General features: G+C 37.4%; 1 pseudogene; it reads left to right on the forward strand.

Annotated features, from left to right (window-relative positions):
• The first annotated feature begins 9,874 nt into the window (after positions 1-9,874).
• LOC133246776 (large ribosomal subunit protein uL30-like) lies at positions 9,875-10,823 on the forward strand (annotated as a pseudogene).
• Positions 10,824-11,221: the final 398 nt, after the last annotated feature.

Here is an 11,221-nt window from a genome sequence, read left to right on the forward strand (position 1 = left end):
TTTGATGTTTTGTGTCTGAACCTTGCTACAGGCTATTAACATCAAGCACTGGATTGCAAAGATACAATTTATTTCTCATTTAAAGTTGTAACTTTTTTTTCTCAAGTTTTTAAGTTTGTGTTTGCTTACTCTTCAGATATGTTTCAGTTTCTGAGAGGGGAGGGTTCAACTTTAGGCGATTCATCAAAACTTTGGGTCTTAAATCTGATAAACGGGGGAAGTTACATGCTGTATTGAATTTGGATGGTTCTGAGTGAGCTTGAGAGTCCCTTGGACTGCAAGGAGATCCAACCAGTCCATTCTAAAGGAAATCAGCTGAAACTCCAGTACTTTGGCCACCTCATGCGAAGAGTTGACTCATTGGAAAAGACTCTGATGCTGGGAGAGATTGGGGACAAGAGGAGAAGGGGACGACAGAGGATGAGATGGCTGGATGGCATCACTGACTCGATGGACGTGAGTACCCGAGAACCTGAGTGGCTTAGACCTGGGAAGTGCACAAAATGCAGGGCCCACTTTAGACAGTGCCTGCGCAGCACCCTGAAGCCTGAGAGTGTAGACCCAGGCAAGCACACACGCTGTGAGCTGGGGCAAACCCAGTGTGGTCCATCCACTGAGAGCACTCCCCACACAGGCCAGCGATATTTGTTTGCAGTGTCCTTCCCTCCCCACAGCACAACCGAACAGCATTGGAGGTGGCCTATAGACCTTGAGAACAAGTGCAAACTGGAAAAAGGAACTATCTGAAACTGAACTGATCCCACATGCCCACAACAGCTCCAGAGAAATTCCTAGATATATTTTTTACTATCATAAATTTTGAATTTTAAAATATAAGTTCTTCATTACTCCTTGAATTTTCATTTTTATAACCTACTATTACCTTGTGGGAAAAAGGACCTTATTTTTAAAGCAAATTTCATATATATATTTTATAATTTTGTGATTGATTTTATTTTGTATTTTTAATTTTTTTTTTGAGAGTCTAACCTCTACTCTAGATTTTTAATCTTTGCTTTTTGGTATTTGTTGTCAATTCAGTACCTTTAAGAATCTAATCTCTTCAGTATCCATTTTTACTTAGGAGTGTAATTACTGGCTAGATTGGTCTCTCCCCTTTTGACTCCCTCTCTTCTCCTCCTGGTTACCTCTATCTCCCTCCTCCCTCTTCTCTTCTCTGTGTAACTCTGTGAATCTCTCTGGGTGTTCCAGACTGTGGAGACACTTAGAGAATTGATTACTGGCTAGATTGCTCTCTCCCCTTTTGACTCCCCCTCTTCTCTTCCTGGTCACCTCTATATCCCTCCTCCCTCTTCTCTTCTCCATGTAACTCTGTGAACCTCTCTGGGTGTCCCTCGCTGTGGAGAACTGTCTCACCATTAACCTAGATGTTTTATCTTCTGTGCTGTATGGATGGAGAAGTCTTAAGGCTACTGTAGAATAAAGCTGAAAGCCAGAGGCAGGAGGCTTAATGCCAAAACTTGAGAACATCAGAGAACTCTTGATTCCAGGAAACATTAATCAACAAGAGCTCACCCCCAAACCTCCATACCTACATCAAAACCAAGCTCCACCCAAGAACCAACAAATTACAGAGCAAGACAGACCATGCTAATCCTCCAGCAATGCAGGAATATAGCCCTAAGCATTAAAATACAGGCTGCCCAAAGCCACGCCAAACCCATAGACACCCCAAAACCCACTACTGGACCCTTCATTGCACTTCAGAGAGAAGAGATCCAGCTCCACCCACCAGAACACAGATGCAAGTTCCCCTAACCAGGAAACCTTGACAAGCCACTAGTCAAATCCCACCCATAGGGAGCAGGCTCCACAATAATGAGGAACCACAAACATACAGCCTACAGAAAGGGCACCCCAAACACAGCAATCTAAACAAAATGAAAGACAGAGAAATATTCAGTAGGTAAAGGAACATGATAAATGCCCACCACACCAAGCAAAAGAGGAGGATACAAGGAGTCTACCTGAAAAAGAATTCAGAATAATGATAGTACAGATGATTCAAAATCTTGAAAACAAAATGGAGTTACAGATAAATAGACTAGAGACAAGGACTGAGAAGATGAAAGAAAGGTTTAACAACAACCCAGGAGAAATAAAGAGTCAAACAATAATCAATAATGCATTATGAGATCAAAAGCACTCTGGAGGGAACCAACAGTAGAATAACTGAGGCAGAAGAAAGGATAAGTGAGGTGGAAGATAGAATGGTGGAAATAAATAAAGCAGAGAAGAAAAAAGAAAAACAGAATTAAAAGAAATGAGGACAACCTCAGAGACCTCTGGGATAATGTTAAATGCCCCAACATTCGAATCATAGGAGTCTCAGAAGAAGGCGGCAAAAAGAAAGGCTATGAGAAAATGCTTGAGGAAATAATAGTTGAAAACTTCCCTAAAATGGGGAAGGAAAGAGCCGCCCAAGTCCAAGAAACCCAGAGAGTCCAAAACAGGATAAAACCAAGGTAAAACATCTCAGTTCAGTTCAGTTCAGTCAGTTCAGTAGCTCAGTCATGTCCGACTCTGCGACCCCATGAATTGCAGCACGTCAGGCTTCCCTGTCCATTACCAACTCCTGGAGTTCACTCAAGCTCATGTCCATCGAGTCAAGACACATATTAATCAAACTAATGAAGATCAAACACAAAGAGCAAATATTAAAAGCAGCAAGGGAAAAACAACAAATAACACAAGGGGATCCTCATAAGGATAACCAGCTGATCTTTCAATAGAAACTCTTCAGGCCAGAAGGGAATGGCAGGACATACTTAAAGTGATGAAAGAGAAAAACCTACAACCCAGATTACTATACCCAAAGGATCTCATTCAAATATGAAGGAGAAATCAAAAGCTTTATGGACAAGCTTTTTTCTTTTTTCTTACAGACAAGTGAAAGGTGAGAGAATTCAGCACCTCTAAACCAGTTCTTCAATAAATGCTAAAGGATCTTCTCTAGACAGGAAACACAGAAAAGGTTTATAAACTCAAACCCAAAACAACAAAGTAAATGGCAATGGGGTCATATTTATCAATAATTACCTTAAATGTAGACGGGTTGAATGCCCCAACCAAAAGACAAGGACTGGCTGAATGGATACAAAAAACAAGACCCCTATATATGCTGTCTACAAGAGACCCACCTCAGACCAAAGGACACATACAGACCGAAAATGAAGGGCTGGAAAAAGATATTTCACACAAACGGAGACCAAAAGAAAGCAGGGGTAGCAATACTCATATAAGATAAAATAGGTTTTGAAATAAAGATCATGAAAAGAGACAAAGAAGGGCTCTGCATAATGATCAAAGGATCAATCCAAGAAGAAGATATAACAATTATAAATATATATGCACCCAACATAGGAGCACCTCAATATGTAAGTCAAATGCTAACAAGTATGAAAGGGGAAATTACCAGTAACACTATAATAGTGGGAGACTTTAATATCCCACTCACACCTATGGATAGATCAACCAAACAGAAAATTAGCAAGGAAACACAAATTTTAAATTATACAATGGGCCAGTCAGACCTAATTGATATCTGTAGGACATTTCACCCCAAAACAATGAATTTCACCTTTTTCTCAAGTGCACACAGAACATTCTCCAGGATAGATCACATCCTGAGCCATAAATCTAGCCTTGGTAAATTCAAAAAAGTTGAAATAATTTCAAGTATCTTTTCTGATCACAATGCAGTAAGATTAGATGTCAACTACAGGATAAAAACTATTAAAAATACAAACATATGGAGGCTAAACAACATGCTTCTGAATAATCAACAAATCATGAAAAAAAAATTAAAAAGGAAATAAAAATATGCATAGAAACAAATGAAAATGAAAACACGACAATTCAAAACCTATGGGATTCAGTAAGAGCAGTGCTAAGGGGAAGGTCAAAGCAATACAAGCTTACCTCAAGAAACAAGAGAAACATCAAATAAATAACCTAAGTTTACACTTAAAGCAACTAGAAAAAGAAATGAAGAACCCCAAAGTTAGTAGAAGAAAAGAAGTCATAAAATTCAGAGCAGATATAAATGAAAAAGGCGCAAAGGAGACTGTAGCAAAAATCAACAAACTAAAAGTTGGTTCTTTGAGAAGATAAATAAAATAGACACACCATTAGCCAGACTTGTCAAGGAAAAAAGGGAGAAGAGTCAAATCAACCGAATTAGAAATGAAAATGGAGAAATCACAACAGACAACACAGAAATACAAAGGATCATAAGGGACTACTCTCAGCAACTGTATGGCAATAAAATGGACAACTTGGAAGAAATGGACAAATTCTTAGAAAAGAATAATCTTCAAAACTGAACCAGAAGAAACAGAAAATCTTAACAGACCCTTCACAAGCATGGAAATCAAAACTGAAATTAAAAAATCTTCCAACAAACAAAAGCCCAGGACCAGATGGATTCACAGCTGAATTCTACCAAAAATTTAGAGAAAAGTAACATCTATCCTACTCAAACTCTTCCAGAAAATTTCAGAGGAAGGTAAACTCCCAAACTCATGCTATGAGGCCACCATCACCCTAATACCAAAACCAGACAAAGGTGCCACAAAAAAAGAAAACTACAGGCCAATATCACTGATGAACATAGATGCAAAAATCCTCAACAAATTCTAGCAAACAGAATCCAACAACATATTAAAAAGATCATACATCATGACCAAGTGGGCTTTATCCCAGGGATGCAAGGATTTTCAATATTTGCAAATTAATCAAGGTGATACACCACATTAACAAATTGAAAGATAAAATCCATATGATTATTTTAGTAGTTTCAGAGAATGCCCTTGACAAAATTCAACACCCATTTATGATAAAAACTCTCCAGAAAGCAGGCATAGAAGGAACATACCTCAACATAATAAAAGCCATATATGACAAACCCACAGCAAATATCCTCAATGGCAAAAAATTGAAAGCTTTTCCCTTAAAGTCAGGAACAAGACAAGGGTTCCCACTCTCACCACTACTATTCAACATAGTTTTGGCCACAGCAATCAGAGCAGAAAAAGAAATGAAAGGAATCCAGATTGGAAAAGAAGAAGTAAAACTCGCACTGTTTGCAGATGACATGATCCTCTACATAGAAAACCCTAAAGACACCACCAGAAAATTACTAGAGCTAATCAAAGAATAATGTAAAGTTTCAGGATATAAAATTAATACACAAATCCCTTGCATTACTATACACTAAAAATGAGAAAGCAGAAAGAGAAATTAAGAAAACAATCCCATCCATTATTGCGATGAGAAGAATAAAATGCTTAGGAATAAATTTACCTAAAGAAACAAAAGACCTATATATAGAAAACTATAAAACACTGATGAAAGAAATTAAAGATGACACAAATAGACGGAGGAATATACCATGTTCATGGATCAGAAGAACCAATATAGTGAAAATGAGTATATTACACAAAGCAATCTATAGATTGAATGCAATCCCTATCAAACTACCAACAATATTTTTCAAATAATTTCAGTTTGTATGGAAACACAAAAAGCCTCAATAGCCAAAGCAATCTTGAGAAAGAAGAATGGAACTGGATGAATCAACCTGACTGACTTCAGACTATACTACAAAGTTACAGTCACCAAGACAGAATGGCACTAGCACAAAGACAGAAATACAGATCAATGGGACAAAATAAAAAGCCCAGAGATGAATCCATGCACCTATGAACACCTTATCTTTGACAAAGGAGGCAAAAATACACAATGGAGAAAAGACAATCTCTTTAACAAGTGGTGCTACGAAAACTGGTTAACCACCTGTAAAAAAGGGACACTAGAACACTCTTTAACACTGTACACAAAGATAAACTCAAAATGGATTAAAGATCTAAATGTAAGACCAGAAACTATGAAACTCCTAGAGGGAAACATAGGCAGAACACTCTGACATAAATCACAGCAAGATCCTCTATGACCCACCTCCCAGAGTAATGGAAATAAAGCAAAAATAAACAAATGGGACCTAATTAAACTTAAAAGCTTTTGCACAATGAAGGAAAGTATAATTAAGGTGAAAAGACAGCCTTCAGAATGGGAGAAAATAATAGCAAACAAAACAACTGACAAGGAATTAATCTCAAAAGTATACAAGCAGCTCATTCAGCTCAATACCAGAAAAATAAATGACTCAATTGAAAAACGAGCTAAAGAACTAAACAGACATTTCTCAAAAGAAGACATACAGATGGTTAACAAACACATGAAAAGATGTTCAGCATCACTCATTATCAGAGAAATGCAAATCAAAACCACAATGAGTACCATCTCATGCCAGAGAATGGCTGGAATCAAAATGTCTACAAACAATAAATGCTGGAGAGGGTGTGGAGAAAAGGGAACCCTCTTACACTGTTGGTGGGAATGCAAACTAGTACAGCCACTATGGAGAACAGTGTGGAGATTCCTTAAAAAACTGGAAATAGAACTGCCTTATGATCCAGCAATCCCACTGCTGGGCATACACACTGAGGAAACCAGAATTGAAAGAGACACATGTATCCCAGTGTTCATTGCTGCACTGTTTACAATAGCTAGGACATGGAAGCAACCTAGATGTCCATCAGCAGGCGAATGGATAAGAAAGTTGTGATACATATACACAGTGGAATATTACTCAGCTATTAGAAAGAGTGCATTTGAATCAGTTCTACTGAGTTAGATGAAACTGGATCCTATTAAACAGAGTGAAGTAATTCAGAAATAAAAACACCAATGCAGTATATTAAGGCATATATATGGAATTTAGAAAGATGGTAATGATGACCCTATATGCAAGACAGCAAAAGAGACACAGATATAAAGTACAAACTGTTGGACTCTGTGGGAGAAGGCAAGAGTGGGATGATTTGAGAGAACATCCCTGAAACATATATATTATCATATGCGAAATGGATGACCAGTCCAAGTTCAATGCATGAAACAGGGCACTCAAAACCTGTGCACTGGGATGACCCAGAGGGATGGGATGGGGAGGGAGATGGGTGGGGGGTTTGGGATGGGGGACACATATACACCAGTGGCTGATTCCTGTCAATGTATGGTGAAACCCACCACAATATTGTAAAGTAATTAGCTTCCAAGTAAAATAAATTAATTAAAAATATATTAAGACAAATGAAAACAAAACAAAACAAAAATTATGAGAAGCAGCAAGAGAGATTTGGAAGCAGTGATTTTCTTTAAACTTATGGTGATAGGCACCTACACTTTATAAAGTAAGTAGTGTGTATCTGCTAATCCCAAATTCCTAATTCATCCCTCACTTTGGTAACCATATGTTTGTTTTCTATGTCTGTGAGTCTATTTCTATTTTTGTATTTTAGATTACACGTATAAATGATACCACATGAATGATACCATGAGGTATTTGTCTTTCTCTGACTTATTTTACTTAGTGTGATAATCCCTAAGCCCATCCCTGTTGCTGGAAATGGATTATTTCATTCTTTTTAATGGCTGAGTAATATTCCATTTTTTTGGTGTGTGTGTGTGTGTGTGTGTGTGTGTGTGTGTGTGTACATAGAACATCTTCTTTATCCATTCATCTGTTGATGAGCAATTAGGTTGCTCCCATATCTTAGCTATTATAAATAGTGCTGTGCTGCTATGAACATTTGGGTGCATGTGTCTTTTTGAATTAGAGTTTTTACCTTTTCCAGATATATACCCAGGAGTGGGATTGTTCTATCACATGGTAACTCTATTTTTAGTTTTTTAGGGAAACTCTACACTGTTCTCCACAGTGGCTATAGCAATTTACATTCCCATCAATAGTGTAGGAAGGTTTGCTCTTCTCCACCCTCTCTTCGGCATTTATTATTTGTAGATGTTGAGTATCTTTTCATGTGCCTCTTGACCATTGTATGTTTTATTTAGATCTTCTGTCTATTTTTTAATTGAGTTGTTTTTATGATATTGAGCTGTATGAGCTGTTTACATATTTTGGAAATGAACCCCTTGTCAGTCATATCATTTGCAAATATTTTCTCCCATTCTATAGGTTGTCTCCTTGTTTTGTTTTGGGTTTCCTTTGTATGCAAATGCTTTTAAGTTTAGTTATGTCCCATTTGTTTGCTGTTTTTTCCATTACTCTAGGAAACACATCCAAATAAATATTTCTATGATTTATGTCAAAGAGCATTCTGCCTATGTTTTCCCCTAGTAGTTTTATAGTATCCCATCTTGCATTTAGGTATGTAATCTATTTTGAGTTTACTTTTTTACATGGCATTAGAATATGTTCTAACTTTATTCTTTTACATGCAGCTGTCCAGTTTTCCCAGAACCACATACTGAAGAGATTGTCTTTTCTCTATTGTGTTTTCCTGCCTCCTTTGTCATAGATTAATTGACTGTAAGTGGGTGAGTTTATTTCTGGATTTTCCATCCTGTTCTATACTTTTTTTCCTGTCCCATACCATTTTGATTACTGTAGTTTTATAATATAGTCTGCAGTCGAGGAGCATTTCCAACTCTATTTTTCTTTCTTGAGGTTGCTTTGGCAATTTGGGGTCTTTTGAGTGTCTATACAAAGTTTAATATTTTTTGTTTTAGTTCTGTGAAAAATGCCATTGATAACTTGATAGGGATTGCATTGAATCTGAGATTGCCTTGGTAGTATGGTCATTTTAACAGTATTGATTCTTCCAGTCCAATAATATAGTATATCTTTCCTTCATTTGTGTTGTCTTCAAGTTCTTGCATCGATGTTTTACAGTCTTCAGAGTAGAGATCTTTTGCCTTCTTAGGTAGATTTTTTTCCCTATGTATTTTATTCTTTTTGATGCAATGGTAAATGGGATTGTTTCCTTAATTTCTGGCTGATAGTTTGCTGTCACATATAGAAATGCAACAAATTTCTGTATATTAATTTTGTATTCTGCAAATTTACCAAATTCATTGATGAATTCTAGTAGTTTTCTTGTACTGTCTTCAGGATTTTCTATGCATAGTATCATGCTCCAAGGATCATTTCATATGTTTTTCATGGAGACTAGTCATTTTTGACTTCAGGGAAAAATTATTATTAGTTGAATTAACTCAATTTTTCTCAATTTCTTTCTAAGTGCTTGTTTCAGGGAAATGTTAACTTAATCTTTATTATGAGGTACAAATTCTATGAAATCTACCCACGTATTTACTTAGTAATGACTTGATGAATTTAATGAAGGCAGAGTCTCTCATTAAACGTGACTGATTCTCTCTGAACAGAGCTGAATATACACCATTAATCAATCAATAAATTAATTGTTTGCCCCTGCTGTTATTCAAAAAGAAAAAATCAACTCTTCATTTAAGCTAGCAATGTTTACAGGTCTACCAGAGAGTCATGTACCAAAACATTCTATCTAGGCTATGAGATGCTTCTTACTGACCACTGCTCTAGGGGAGCTGCTGGCATTTTTCCTATGTCCTCTTAGCTGCTGTTGCTTTTATTTGTCTGTGACAGACAGTAAAGGACCCTCTAGGACCCTGTTATAGACACAACCTCAATCATAGCACAGATGTCCTTTGCAATCAAAAAAAAAGGCAAGTGCAAACAAGTTTCCACCAGATTTGTATGCATTTCAACACAAGTTTTCCAGAGATTCTTCCTTCAGGGAAACATTTACAAAAGCTCCAGATCGCTGATGCTGCCCACAATAAATGTAAATTCTCCATATTTTTCCGTTTACTAAATCATGTATCTTCAGTTTGAATATTCAAGATATCCAGTTCTGGAAAAACAAGTGGCCTATTTGTGTCAGCTCATTAATTCCAGATTTATTTATTTACACATAAACTAAAAAGGCCCTGCTCTTTTCTGGCTGCAACTATGGAGGGTGCAGAAGAGAAGAAAAACAAGGTTCCTGCTATGCCAGAAATGAAACTGTTAGTCACTCACTCATGTCTGACTCTTTGTGACCCCATGGACTGTAGCCCATCAGGCTCTTCTGTCCATGGCATTCTCCAGGCAAGAATACTGGAGTGGAGGTGCCATTCCCTTCTCCAGGATATCTTCCTGACCCAGAGATCAGACCCAGGTCTCCTGCCTTGCAGGCAGATTCTTTACTGTCTGAGCCACCAGGGCCAGAAACCCTTAAGAAAAAGCAAAAGAATTTTGCAGAGCTTAAGATCAAGTACCTGAGAAAGAAGTTTGCCCAAAAGATGCTTCAACAGGCAAGGCGGAATCTTATCTATGAAACAGCTAAGCACAATCACAAGGAATACAGGCAGATATACAGAAATGAAATCCAAATGGCTAGGATGGCAGGAAAAGCTGGCAATTTCTATGTACCTGTGGAACCCAAATGGGCGTCTGTCATCAGGGTAAGAGTTATTAGTGGTGTGAGCCCAGAGGATCAAAAGTTGTTGTGGCTTATTAGCATTTGTCAGATCTTCAACAGCACCTTTGTGAAGCTCAACAAGGTTTCAAATAACATGCTGAGAATTGTGGAACCATACATTGCATGGGGATATCCAAACCTGAAGTCTGTAAATGAACTGATCTGTAAGTGTTGTTATGACCAAATCAATATGAAGTGAATTGCCATGATAGATAACATGCTGATTGCTTGATCTCTAGGCAAATATGGCATGAGGATCTGATTCATGAGATCCTTACTCTTGAAAAATGTTTCAAAGAAACAAACAACTTTCTGTGGCCCTTCAAATTGTCTTTTCTAGGAGATGGAATGAAGAAAAAGGTCATGTGTTTTCTTGAAGGTGGAGATGCTGGCAACAGGGACAAGCTGATCAACAGGCTTATTAGAGGAATGAACTAAGTTATCTACCATGATTATTTTTGTATCTGGTCAGTTAATAAACAGTGAATGCTTTCAAATTGAACTGTAAAAAAATACAAAGGCCTCCTCATTCTGTGGTCAGCGCAGTGAACAGAAGGAATTAGGGTGGGTTTCTTGGTATAGAAGCCACACACTAGTCTAATGTGTAAAATCAGGGCAAGTTACAGCACCTCTGCGTTCCAGTTTCTTCATTTGCTAAGTCAATACAATTGTGCTAGATTATACTTGGAGAACTGATCTTTGATCCAATTAAGCAAAGATCCCTCCAAAGCAAACTGTGGCAATATTTGTTTAAGTCTTGGCAATGTTTCAAAAGAGGTTCTTTTGAAGAGAGAAGCAACAAGTATGAGGTACTTGGATGTAAGATTTAATACTTG

The sequence above is a fragment of the Bos javanicus genome, chromosome 4, assembly GCF_032452875.1.
Source record: "Bos javanicus breed banteng chromosome 4, ARS-OSU_banteng_1.0, whole genome shotgun sequence".
Classification (NCBI taxonomy): Eukaryota; Metazoa; Chordata; class Mammalia; order Artiodactyla; family Bovidae; genus Bos; species Bos javanicus.